This window comes from Cyprinus carpio, chromosome B20, assembly GCF_018340385.1.
Source record: "Cyprinus carpio isolate SPL01 chromosome B20, ASM1834038v1, whole genome shotgun sequence".
NCBI classification, from domain to species: Eukaryota; Metazoa; Chordata; class Actinopteri; order Cypriniformes; family Cyprinidae; genus Cyprinus; species Cyprinus carpio.
Genome location: NC_056616.1, coordinates 29,325,441 through 29,337,677, shown reverse-complemented (window position 1 = coordinate 29,337,677; position 12,237 = coordinate 29,325,441). Strand labels below are relative to the sequence as shown.

At 36.7% G+C, this 12,237-nt stretch overlaps 1 pseudogene; it reads left to right on the top strand.

Moving 5' to 3' along the window:
- Positions 1–12,237, top strand: part of LOC109100695 — a 78,553-nt pseudogene that overhangs the window by 17,305 nt on the left and 49,011 nt on the right.

The window sequence follows — 12,237 nt, the reverse complement described above, 5'->3', positions numbered from 1 at the left end:
TTGAAGCTTCTTGGAGACGTTGTCACAGTTCTCCTGGATTTATTCTGTCTCAGTTTCATGTCATTCCAGACGGACTGGATGATGAGGAGATCAGATCTCTGTGTGTACTTAAAATGAATGGCAAAATGCATGTTTGGACAAAAATCTCACTGGATTATTGCAATTAATGGCAAAATGAATGTTTGGAAATGTAAACTGATATTTCCCACTGACACACTACAGCAAATGATATATCAGAAAAAACTGACTTAAAACCATTTTTAGCTGGTGAAAATACTAGTGTTCTAATAATTTTGGCCACCACTTTATGTATATAAATTCATGTTCAGTTTGATGTTTACTGTTTAGTATGCAGTATTCCCCTTTCCACCAGTTTTAGCTATTCTGAAAAGGGAGGCGGGAGCACCAGCTCATTTTCATTTAAAGGGGACAAACACAAAAAACTGTTTTGCCTCATACCCCAAAAGTTGCAATTTCAACAATCTATAAAAAATTATCTGTGTGGTATTTTGAGATAAAACTTCACATACACATTCTGGGGACATAGGAGAACAATTTAAAATATTGTATCATTGCACTCTATGGCACCTTTAATGTGGATCTGTGGGCTGATTGTGAACGTGGACGGGCATTATCCTATTCACAGCATAATCAGCCAGTAATAGTGATGTGGAGGCACCACCTCTTATTTTCTGACTTTTATCTGTGTTTTTATAACTGTAAAAACTTTGTTCTTGTAATAATAATGTTATATTGTGTTAAGTTTTGTGACTTTTATCTGTCTTTTTATAACCATAAAAACTCTGTTGGTGTAATCATAATGCTATATTGTGTTAAGTTAATCAATATAAAACCAACAAAAAAAAAAAATACAGACCCTTTTTATCGGTATTCAGATAATTTAGGCTTATTTTGAACTTTCTTCTTTTAAATACAGGCATCAAGCAGCACATGCTCATTGAAAAGTGTGTCTGGGTGTTGCATTAAAAATTCACTAATCCACTTCATTTGCAAACACAGCATGAACGTCAATACAGCCAGCAGAAAGTGTCTGGTTTTATGGCTCAGATTTCAGCTCCTGTCCCAGATCGCAAAATGCACAAATACTTGCCGATTGGCAAGGCTAGCCACATCAGAAGGTCGAAAAAAAAACCTAACAAGCTAAGAGGAGGCAAAAAGAGCCACCTGCGTTTCTCTAAAAACTTTCTGTGAAAAAAGTGTCTTACTTAAAATAGGTTTGGGCATTTAAGTCAATTAGTCTTCTCAGGTTGGTTGTTATTGCTATTTACTGTATATTATTTTTTTAGCTCGGTTGCTCTGAGGTTCACTTTCTGTTTTCATCTTAGCTTTTTGACATAAAGCTTGGTTGCACACTGTGTGATTTTGGCCTAAATCCTAAAAGATTCCTCTGATCCTATGCTAAAATCTGTACTCTTTGATCGCTAATTTGACATGTTCAGTGATCAACTTTTAAGTACCAGTAGCAGCACAGAACCTGATGAGCGACAACAATTAACCACCACTTGCTCCTCACATATCGTCTTCATTTATTTCTATTTTCTTTTCAATACAAGCCATTATCAAAATTAACTCTCAAGATTGTTTTTCTTTGCTAGTCACTAATTCAATTCCGCATGTAAATGCAGCTCACTGTCACCAAACGCATTACAGATTGATGATGGAAAATTCCAGACACATCTTCTTATGTATGTGTTGACTGTTTATTTAGTCTGACATTAATGACAACTAAGATCCCACAGTGTGACAATACGCTGTAACGAGTTAAAAAACAGTTATTTTAGAGAGTCTGAAAAACCTGTGTTCTGTTCCATTCAGTTGCACTCGGTTTAGCTATCGAGTCGTGTCTGTGTGTGTGTGCGCACGCTCTCTTCTTATTCCCTTACTCCCCTTATCTGGATACCGTTAACAGTCCCATAACTTATGATCATGACCGATCATCGGCTACTCATTCCTATCCCAAAAATGTACCTTCTTTGCTGAGTTATTTGATCATTTACACATCAAGGCATCTTGCATTTTGGACACAATTGCATCCTGTCTGCTCATTTTTCTAATGTAGCTACTATAAAGATAAATCTCCTTATGTAGCCTCTATAAGATAAAGCTGTCCTGTTAAGCTCAGATGTAATGACCCATTAGGCACACGGGTTACACAGTATATTTCTCATACGGGTGAACCGAGAACTTTGGTCTCAATGATCTTCCTGTCTCCCTCTTTTTTTTCAATTCCTGTCTTTCTCCTGCAATCTTTATTCACCACCATAATCTCATTATCATTTATTCTGCTGCTTCCCTTCCTTTAACCTCTCTGTCACTTTCACTTTCCCTCATAATTTTCATAATTTTCATCCATGTCTTTTATCATCCTGGTCATGACTTCTTTTAAACCCTCAATTCGCTTCTTTTCACATACCACTTTTCATACTTTACTTTCCTTTCAACCTACCCTCTCTCCTCTCTCCTCTCTCGTTGTGTTCATCTGGTGCTGTCAGGAACCCCTGTGTGGCTCTACATGCAGGTGGCCCCCATCAGGAATGAGAACGATAAGGTGGTCCTGTTCCTCTGCACTTTTAAAGACATCACTGTCTTCAAGCAGCCCATTGAAGATGAGACCACCAGAGGTAAGAACTCTAAAACTTATCTTGAGTGTTGCATTTTTCAGCCTTGGGGTAAAATTTTTTAATTAACTCACATACACACAAACTTGAATTGACAGTGCATTTTTTAATGTGAATATAGCACATGTAAATAAATCCAACCAGAATTACTTTATACTTTATTAAACATTATTTAGGTATGCACCTAACACAATTTTGTGAGGTTTACATTTAAAAGTCATGAATATCTAACAATTTCAAGAAAATCTATCTTATTTTAAGGATGTTTAACTTTAAATATTTTTACTGAAGAACCACACAAAAATACCGAATTAAGGTCAGATGGATTTTAAGTGGGGATGTTTGTGTGTTGCAGCTTGCTTGGCCCAATAGCACATGGTAGTATAATGAGAGTGACAAGCTGTCACTTTATGTTGGAGAGTGCTGCTTGTGGGCATCACTGCAGTCAGCCGTGGAGGTTACTTGTATAGGCTATATGTGCATTTATGATTGATGAGCATTGTCAGATCTTACTTTTCCTACCATTTACTCTCCCTTTCTGCTTTTCTCTCTCTCTCGATCTCATATAAACCAGTGGCTATTTTCCTTGTCAGCTTGTGCCACTGCTAAACTGAAGCACTTGTCCTTTGACAGTGATCCTACACAAAACAAAAGCCATTAAAAAACACAAACACACACACACACACACACACACACACACACACACACACACACACACACACTCACACACACACACACACACACACACACACACACACATACACATATATATATTTGGAATTTCCCCTCAGAGACTTGATGGCAGCTGCTGTCACTTTGTGGCAGGGCACCTGTGCCCAACTGAGACTCTTGTCAGTGGGTGTGTACAGAGTGACAGGAAGTGAATTCAGCGGGTATCACTCTCTAGCAGATAAACAGCCTATCAGATGGAAAGACTATCCAATAAACAGGCAGTTTTGAAATTAAACCATTCTGCATTTAGTGACAGCTGTGGTAGCAAATGCTATTAAAAATAAAGGTTTCAAAGGTGGATTTTTACAACAGTGCCATAGAAGAACCATTTTGGGTTCCCCAAAGAGCTTTTCATTGAATTGTTCGGCAAACACTTTATTTTAGTGTTCTTTTTACACGTTAAATGTACTTACTATTATAATAACAATAAATTATGCATAATTACATGCAAGTAATCCTAAACCAATCCCTAATCCTAATCCTAACCATACAGTAAGTACAAGTAGGTAATTAATATTACTCAGTACCTAAATGTATAATTACACTGTAACAAGGACACCTTAAATAACCAATAGTTCTTAAAAGAAGTAAAAGAAAAGTTATGATAATAATTTTGATAATCCAAAGAACCTTTTCCCACTATAACTACTATTTTTCCCACTATATAACATTTTGTGGAAAGGTATCACACTCTTAAAATAAAATAATAGGTTCTTTATTGGAATCAATAGTTCCATGAAGAACCTTTAACATCCATGGAACCTTTTCAATTCACATAAGGTTCTTCATAGTGGAAAAAGCTTCTGTAGGTTTCTAAAATGTTCTTCACACTAAAATAATTATTTTAAGAAATGGTAACTGAAAGGTTGTTGGGGGAACCAAAAATAGTTCTTCTGTGGCATCACTGGGAAAACTTTTAGAACCTTAATTTTTAGAAGTGCATGGATGTGAAAGGTTCTTCAAGGAGCCGTTGATGCCAATAAAGAACCTGAAGTCTAGCTTTAGTGCTTGAATAGTAATCTCCCATGCTTTGGCACTTACAGTCACATGGAATTTAGTATGAAAATGTCAATGAAAACCACCACGATTTCAGTAACCAATTACTGTCTATCTTCTCTCTGTTGAATAACCAAAACTCTACTGGCTGTACTTATCCATATAGCTTTTATTTAATATTTATGAATATAGAAAATTATGCATCACAGGTGACTATGCTCACATTCCTTTGACATAGATGAGCCTTAGTAATACCCGTGTTGAGAATATAAGCTGCTCATCGCCACACACTGAACCACAAACTTTCTTAAGCATCTATCAGGCATTCAAATCACCTACAGTGATTACTTTCTAAATGAAGGACTATTTGCCTCATCAAAATGTTAATCTATGCTGCTTCTGACCCTTGATGCACTAATAAATATTAACAGCACAGTCAGGTTATTCATAGCCTGGCACGTCGCTTGAGCTTGTTGTTAGGTAAATATGAGATCTGTTGTTCTAAAGGGGCATTTGTTAAATGTCACATGCCAGGTGTGTATTCAGTATTGCTTCATGAATAGCCCATGTGTATTTACCAATGAGAGAGTGCAGAATCAGGTATGGAATCCCTGCATTAAGAGCTTTGAACTTCGACATCAACTCTATTGACAATAAATTAGAAGGTTCCTCCAGTAGTGGAAGTATATATTTAAATCATGTGATTGATGAGCTTGCTGGAATGAGAGTGATGGGCTATACAGCATCTGCTACTTGATTTAAGAGCTTGTAAAGGGGGCTGTTTCCTTTAGGGTTAAAGAGTCAGTATCATGTAAGCATATTAATATGATTTCTGAAGGATCTGAATACTGAAGACTGGAGTAATGGCTGCTGAAAATTCAGCTTTTCAACACAGGAATAAATTGCATTTTAAAATGCATTAAAATAAACAAATTTATCTTTAAATTGTAATAATATTTCACAATATTACTGTTTTTGATTAAAACAATTTGATTGGACTGTTATCTTTTATCCCAGGCTTTGGCTTCTACTATTGATTTTAAGGTAAAGGATAACATGCATTGTGCGTAGCTAGTGAAGCTTTTAGTGTTATTTGCATCATAGGTATTTTGTAATTTATTGTATAATCAAGATCTTTCCTAGAGCTTCATTCCATGTGACTGCTGCCCCTGGGGAAAAAGTAGAGCTAAAAGCAAGAGTATAGTGTGTATGTGTGTGTGCGCGTCCATGTATGTTTCCACGTATCCTGTCTCAAACTCCCAGTGGAATAGTGTTCCTGTCGGTAATGCCCTGCACTGCACTGGTGGTCAAATGAAATATGCAAAGCATCTGTATAGAAATAATAAAGCACCATTAGGCGTCAGTGCTCCCAATGCACACAGGGTTACTTTGTGTTGACTGTGCATTCGTCCCCAGCATTTAAAGAATCTGGGCATACATTTAAACCACAGGTGAGTGCGTGTTCTTTCTCTAAGGACCTCTGGCCTATCAGCGTGATCTCATTGATGGTGGCTTACCCAGAGGGGCACAAACCTTCAAATCATAGCAAATAGGAAAGAAAAACGAGGAATGAATATGGGCTCCATGGCAACAGTGAAACCCTTTGAGATCCTTCCAGATCTTTCTGTACGCATCAGATAGTTACCTGGAGAGGATTTTCAGCTCATCAGGCATATACTTTAGGACCTAAGCATTAACAACAGCATAAATTGAGAGCTAGCCAGCAGAAGTTCAAAGGAATGTAGTTAGCAGCCCTCATAAAGGAAGAATCTGTGGTTATGTATAGTCTTATACTGGATTCAAAGCTGTAGATAGAAACAATATCAGGAGTATCATTTTAATAGTTTAATTTTACTGGTCATGTAAATATCAGCACCTGCAACAAATTACAGATTTTTAAAATATTTTGTCTAATGTTTCAGTAAACTATTTCAAGAAATTTGATTGTACAGACTATTTATTCATATGTTAAGCTTTACAGGGTTAAAGAATGTGGCTGGAGCACAGTAGTGGAGCAATACTGTACAATCCCAATAGAAAGTGTGCAATTTCACAGTAGTCTGCTGCGTTCTCCACGGTCAGGCACTCAGATCCAACCCTGAAGAAAATTTCATTCAGAATTTGTTTGTTCATCTGTATCATTAACTGATTTGCTTAATTCCTTTCGTGCATTTGGAGGCAAAACGATGCAAATGGCATGCGCAAATAAACACTTCTATCAGTGGGTGTGATTCTTAGTGAAATCTCCCCTTAGTCTGTTTCCTTCACTGCTGCAGTCTGTTGCAGTCTTGCAGACCTAGTTTTTCACTCTTCTGCCAGATGCGGTGCATTTGGGCAAACATATGCTCCATTGTAGCTTAGGTCTGATAGGGTTCTAGGAGGCTGCAATGGCCAAACTGAGATTTCTCTGAGGCTTTGCCTTATGGCTGCTTGACACAGCTACCTAGAATCATTTTGCCCTGTAGAAGGACTATATCTGGAAGACGCCTAAGGCGTCCAGTGCAGTGTTGTGACTCTTTGCCCTAACACAGACAGATGGCCTGAACCATCCATTGTTTTCTTCTTTTCCTCCTTCTGTCTGTGACATAGTTCTTGTTTGCACTGTCATATTTTGTTTCTCTTTTTCTGTCTGAGTTTTCAATATTTGTACTAATCAAGTTGTTTTATTGCAGATTACCAACAGTACCAGTATATATGTCATATATATATATATATTTATATATATATATATATATATATATATATATATATATATATATTTAAACTTAATTGACACTTCTGTCATAACTTTGTCTTAAAAAAGTAAGAAACAACGCAGTAAACATTTCTGTGTAAATGTATAATATAATTTCTATTTTAACAACTTTGTCACTGACAACGTAACACTATAGTATCTAAAATAACATAAACATAAAAATATGTTAACATGATTTTAAATGTTTGTACAGAAATAAATATGTAAATTCACAGTACATTTAATTTTACAACTTTTGTTACCATGACATAATAATGCTATAAACCTTAAACGGCCTTAAAAACGGCCTTACTTTGTAAACAATTTTAATTTTACATTGTGCCATAAATGCTTAACTTGTATTGATTGAGTTTAACTTGTAATGAACCCAGAAAGTTCCTTTAACTTAAATATAGCCAGTTGATTTTTCCGACATAAAGCTGTCCCCCACTGAACAGACCAGCATGCTATTTTCATACATCCTACCAATAAGTGCACACGGCTGATTTCCCCTCCTTATCCCTTCACTGAGTTCATTGTTCTTGTGGCCATGCAGAAAGACTTCCCCTCTATGTCCCTGTTGTAATGAGAGAGAGTGGCTCCAAGAGACCCAGTGTGCTCCAGTACTGTATTGTTATGTTTGAACATTCATGAGATGTGACTTAAATGGGAGAGCCGCAATGTTATTAATGTTTTACTCCTTTTCCCGCACTGTTAGGTTTTAAAAACAGTCCTTCCTGAGGGCAAAAAGAGAATGGATGAGATTAACAGAAAAAAATAGCATTCGCATTGGCACGTGCACATTGTACAATCACTTGGTGAAGATCTGACTTTGTAGGACTCAACTGACCCAACTGACTTTAGGGTTATTGAGATCAAAAGAAAATCTTCCCATCTGTTTTTATTAATGAGATGGCAATGACTTCAAACGAGGCTCTCTGTTGGATGCAACAAATTCCTTCATGTCTCCACAATGTCATAATGCTTTCATTTTAAAGTCATAAAGAAACGTTATGCCTTTGCAAAGAGTCCCCAAGGGTTTTATAACAGTTTCTGTTTTTACAAAGCGAGGAAGGAGAAGGCTGAGACATGTTGATGGCACAGACTTTATAAATGGGGCATGGGCACACAAAAATATGTGATTTTTTTGGAAGGAAGGGATGGGGAAGAACAGTTTTCACTGGTGTCAGCATTTGCAGGAGCCTCGGTGGAAATCAGCGTGGGCCATAGCTTTTTGGCAGCGTGATGCCAGCAGTGCTACTAGTTGTGTGGAAAAAAAGTGTGTTTGTGAGTAAAGTAAACAGGAAGAAATGTAGAGAGGAGGCAAAGAAGTGTTTCCTGTTGCTAATACACCATTTTGTTGCTCTGTGTGGCAGGATGGACCAAGTTTGCCAGGCTGACCAGGGCATTAACCAATAGCCGGAGTACACTTCAGCAGCTCACACCTATGAACAAGACTGAGGTCAACCACAAGCATTCACGCCTGGCAGAGGTGAGCGTCACACACACATTTGTTTTCCTATGATCAGGACTTTCCATTGACTTCTGTTGTTTTTATGAGAATGATAGCTAATGATGTTTTCTTTCTTTTTACCATACTCTTGACCTTCATATAAGCCTTTTTGCATTTTCACTAAATCTATATTCAGCTTTTTATCTTTGCAAGGACCTTTGGCTGGTCAGGTTTTGTAGTTGATCTTCATTTACTGTCTTTTTGGAGTCATTTGGACCTCACTATGGAGGCAAAACTTGACCCACACACACATATATATGCACATACAAAAAGGTCAGCTGCCTTTGTCTTCAGTCCCACATGGCAGAAATAAAATCTGACTTCATTTCCAGACAAATGATAGTTGACTCAGCTGTCCAATGACTGCTGACATAAGCTTTATGTCTCTAAAACTTTTCACTGTATTATATCTTATGGTGCCCTTTCATGAGGTATATATTCCTTACAGTGCATAATTTTGACAGGGCAAAAGACCAGCTTAGACGAGGATGATTTTCCGGCCAGCATAGATATTCATCAGCAAAACTGGTTGTCTTTAAAGCAAAACTAGTTGATAAGGGAGCACTTAAGAAACCTTGTAGTGACATCAGAACATCATAATTCTTTTTTTTTTTTTTTAATGTATAATATTTTCTTTTGTATCTCGCTCAATCTTTTAATTAACTTTAATTTCTGTCTTTCCAAGGCTCTTCAGCTGGGCTCTGACATCCTCCCTCAATATAAGCAAGAGGCTCCTAAAACTCCACCTCACATTATATTGCACTACTGCACCTTTAAGACCACTTGGGACTGGGTCATCCTCATCCTCACCTTCTACACGGCCATCATGGTGCCCTACAATGTGTCCTTTAAGACTAAACAGAACAACCTGGTGTGGTTGGTACTGGACAGCGTGGTGGATGTCATCTTCCTTGTGGATATTGTGTTGAACTTTCATACAACTTTTGTGGGACCTGGAGGAGAGGTCATATCTGACCCGAAGCTCATACGCATGAACTACTTGAAGACCTGGTTTGTCATAGACCTGCTGTCTTGCCTGCCCTATGACATCATTAATGCCTTTGAAAACGTGGATGAGGTAAGCACAGTGTTGAAGATAGACATTTATTTGAGCAATATTAATGTAGCTACAGTATATATATATATATATATATATATATATATATATATATATATATGCTACGGTCAGTACTTTTATTCAGTAGCACATTAAATTGATCAAAAGTGACAGTAAGTACATTTATAATGTTACAAAAGATTTCTGTTGCAAATACAGTACATACTGTTCTTTTGAACTGTCATCAAAAAGTTGTGAAAAAATTTATCATTACTCAAAAAGATAAAGCAGCACACCTGTTTTCAACATTGATAACAATAAAAATAATAGTAATAAATGTTTGTTGATCTGCAAATCGGCATATTCAAAAGATTTCTGAAGGATCATTGTGACACTGAAGACTGTAGCAATGACTGCTGATAATTCTGCTTTACCATTACAATAATAAATTGCATTTGAAAATATATTAAAACAGAAAACAGTTATTTTTACTCTAGTGTCAATGGTCCATTGCCATGCATTATATGGCTGAGAGACTGCAACGCCTGAAGTTAAAAATCATGATTTGTGTTCTACTGAAGAAACAAAGTCACCTACATTTTGGATGCCCTGGGGGTACGCAGATAAACATCACATTTTCATTTTTGGGTGAAGTATCCCTTTAAATGATTTAACTACAGAAGACCTTGAAACAGTTTACTCTGTGCATTTTGCCTTTCATCCAAATTACTGCCAAACACAAATCTTTTTGTTTACAGTTTATTTGATCAGATATAACATATCTGATTGTTCTCCAATGACCAATTATAGGCAAAAGCACAAGTCAATAAACCTTCATCTTCTTAGATTTTATTACTTTTGGTTTTATATTTATGGAGTATTCCAATCAATTTTTCTTTACTCAGCTCTTGCATTACAATTAATCCTCCTCCATGTTACTAAAGTTGGTGATTATTCATCTGTGCATCTTGTTTGCGGCAATTACTGTTTGCACAGGAATTCTCCAGCATACATTTCTATCTGAGAAGAAACGAATGCAGCTCATGTTCGTCTATTTAACTTGCACGAGTGGTGTTGCATGTACGTTTTTATGCACGTCAGGAATGCTTTATTTTTCTTGATAGAAAGGAGTGGGATTGAGTGGACCCCCTTCCCTCCAACATTTCTTGAAGCTGAAGCTCTGACGTGAAAACTATATCCATTATTGCCATCTCTTTCCATATCAGTGGCTGCTCACGATACTGGGCATTAGCCTAAATGGTTTCAGACCAAACAGACAGATCAATGATAAGTGGGCTGCATGATTTCTGGAGTCTGTGTAGATGTGTGTTGAAGTAGAGGCTAGGACGGACTGAGATGGTTGTGTGATATCAGTTGTGTGTGAGACCTTTCAATGTTTAGAGCTGCTGTGGTATATATTCGCCACAGGAGGCAGTGTTTGCCAAATGAGAAGGTTTCTGCGACTCAAAGATTAATATAAACATAAAAGAAGATATATTGAGAGGTCACCGAATGAAAAGCACTTCCAGTGCTCTTTTTGAACTTCTGTGTACTTCAAGTTCTTCTGGAGGATCAGTGGGAGATTTTACTTGCCATTTTTTTTTAATCTGTCTGAAGGATCTAATATAGAGAGCTGCATGGAAGTTATCATCCGAAAAACTTTAAATGGGCACAGGCGTCCTAATGGCTGTAGGTTAAATTGGGCGACTGTGGACATTCAGAATAAAATATGATTCTGCTTTGAGCTTCTTTACATTATTAATCTCCATATGTATGGTATGATATATTTATCCAATAAAATAACTCCTCGGATTCCTATTGGTGCTGTAAGTTCACGGTTGCCCTGGCAACAGGCATCTTTTCCCATTGTGGTGATGTTGTTGGAATGCATTAGTCTCTGCATCACTGGAACACAATGAAGTTCCAAATCTGCAGTGTGCCCAGTTCTCAACAAAAGTGTTCCTGTGGCATGTAGGACCGTGTGGCACTGCTGTATCACTCCTGCTGTGGTTGAAATCTGCATGTTCAGGCTGAGTTCAGCTAAGGTTATGACTCAGATAGATGGTCTGTAGCTGAAAAAGGAGAGGAGTAATGCTTGTTTGTGAAGCTGCTTTATTTCTTTACACTTAGTGATAATTCTTTACACTTAGTGATAATTCTTTGATTAAACACAACCTATGTTTGTTTTATTTCTAGTTAGATGATATATATATATATATATATATATATATATATATATATATATATATATATATATATATATATATATATACTGTAGATACATCATACAACAGGAACTCACATTTAAACAGTCTAAAGTATTTCCAAACTGACATTTGAGACAATTTTTATTAATCACAAAGTGTTCTAATATCTAACTTCTAATTTTTTAGAAAACCATCTATGATCTTGTGCTTAAAAAAAAACAAACAAAAAAAACAAAGCAAAAAACAGAAACTGATAAGCTGAGGTGACCCATAATATAATTGCAAGATTTGTTTTTTTCAATTTCATAGAGCAATATAGCAATTCAAAAACCCAACACAATGAAAAATGAACCCATATG